The sequence below is a fragment of the Penaeus monodon genome, chromosome 9 (genome assembly GCF_015228065.2).
Source record: "Penaeus monodon isolate SGIC_2016 chromosome 9, NSTDA_Pmon_1, whole genome shotgun sequence".
NCBI lineage: Eukaryota > Metazoa > Arthropoda > Malacostraca > Decapoda > Penaeidae > Penaeus > Penaeus monodon.
The window spans coordinates 24,626,788-24,629,099 of NC_051394.1; positions in this window are offsets into that span (position 1 = coordinate 24,626,788).

Consider the following 2,312-nt stretch of genomic DNA (forward strand, 5'->3'; position numbering starts at 1 on the left):
AAACGCCGAACCGCGGATGATTAGGAAGGGTATCCAATCAGGCAAAGGTGAGACTGCCAAATATCCTCGCAAATAATGAATTGATAGAGGGCCGATTTCCTGCAGTGGAATAAATGGCTGTTGAAAAAAAAAAAAAAAAAAAAAAAAAAAAAAAAAAAAAAAAAAAAAAAAATATATATAAAATAATATATATATATATATATATATAATATATTATATATAATATTGTGTGTGTGCTTGTGTGTGTGTGTGTAATTGTGTGTGGGTGTGTGAAAATTGTGATTGTTGTGTGGGGTGTGTGGGGTGTGTGGTGTGTTTTGTGTGTGTGTGTGTGTGTGTGTGATTGTGATTGTGTGTATGTATGCGTGTATGTATGTATGTATGTATGTATGTATGTGTGTATGTATATATGTATGTATGTATGTATGTATGTGTGAATGTATGTATGTATGTGTGTGTATGTATATATCTATGTATATATGTATATATATGTATATATATACACATACCTACTAAATTACCTACCTATCTACATGGATGAATGCATACATACATACATACATACATACATACATACATACATACATACATACCTATATACATTCATACTTTCATACAAACATACATGCATTCACACATACATGCTTACATACATACTTAAATGCACACGTACATACATACATACAAAGAAACATAATCATACACACGGTATAAATACAATATATGTGTATTAATGCAAACACATGAATGTGTGTACATGACTACGTGTGTACACATTCTATTTTATTTTGCGTTTTTGTTCCCTTTCCTTCGTATTTTCCCTCTTCCTCCTCCTGTTTTTCTCCCCGCCTGGCTAGACATGCCTGACGGCTGTTACATCAACAGTCGCGAGAACGTGTTAGGTAAGCAGGTAATCACACACGCGTCGGCAGCGGAGAAAATGACAAGGTGGCACCAGCCCTCCCCTGCGCCTGCCCTCCCCCTCCCAGGTTCTTCCTGATATCTTATGGATCAGATAGCTTCAGATCCTCGAGAATATTAGGGATCAGATAGCTTCAGATCCTCGAGAATATTAGGGATCTGATAGCCAGGTCCTCCGGAGACGCCACGAATCAGGGGAACTTACACACAGACCTTCCCCGCCAGCGTAAGGGCCAGACACTCAGCGAGGTTTCACAAAGGTACCATCACTGGTTATGTTTATGGGCAGGATCTATTGTTGTGCTTTATGTAATGGCACGTTTACCTGAGATATATACCTGCCGTGGCACTTTTGATCTCATTCTACTCCTAGATTTACTGTATAGACTCTTTGACGTGTGTGTGTGTTAATAACCTATCAATTATGAGGAGGCAAGCTGAGGTAATGTTTTATCTTTTCCTCTCTCCGGAGATCTTGGCGATAATTGAAGTCCAAGCAAAGTTGATCACACAACTGCATGCGCTTTCAGTGATATATGCGCGTGTGTCTCGTCTACTCGTTTATCGAAATTTACAGGTAAACGTACCGCATTAATCAAGTTCACCTTCAATAAGCTAATGACAGGTTGGGTCTCCTCCCCCCCCCCTCACCCCTTCCCCCCCCCCCCTTTTTTTCCTTCCCCCCCCCTTTTTCCTCCCTTCCCCTCCCCAATGCTTGATGTTTATCTCCCGAATGGCGGTGAGACGGACTCTGAAAATTCACACCCCATTCCTCCTCTTCTCCATCTCCTCTCTTTTTATTCCCCCTCTCCTTCACTTTCCGTCTTCTTCTCCCTCTTTTTCTCCCCTCTCTCTCTCCTCATCTTCCCCTCCCCCTTTTCACTCGTTATCTCGCCCTCTCCCGCATCTCCTTCCTTACCTCTCCTTCACGATTCCCTTTTCCTTCCCCCCCTCTCTCTCCCCCACTCCTTCTCCTTCTCCCTTCCCTTCTCCTCCTTCCTCTTCTACCTCTCCCCCCTCCTCCTCCCCCTCTCTCTCCTTCCCCTACCCCTCCCCCTTCATCTTCCTCTCCCTCCCCCTCCATCTCCTCCTCCTCCTCCTCCTCCTCCTCCTCCTCCTCCTCCCCTCCCCCACCCTCCCCCCCCCTCCCCCTCCATCTCCCTGTCTTTTTCCCTCTCCCTCCCCCACCCCGTCCCCTCCCCCTCCATCTCCCTTTTCCCTCTCCTACCCCCTCTCTTTTCCCTTCCCGCTCGCCCCCCCTCCCCCCCAGGCTGCCCTCCCCAACGGAGGGCGCTGCTCTCACTTGTCAAGGGTGAGAATGTCTATCTATTCATGTTTTGGTAATTTTTTTTATCTATTTTTTCCCCAAAGGGGGAAAGGGCAAAAGGGGG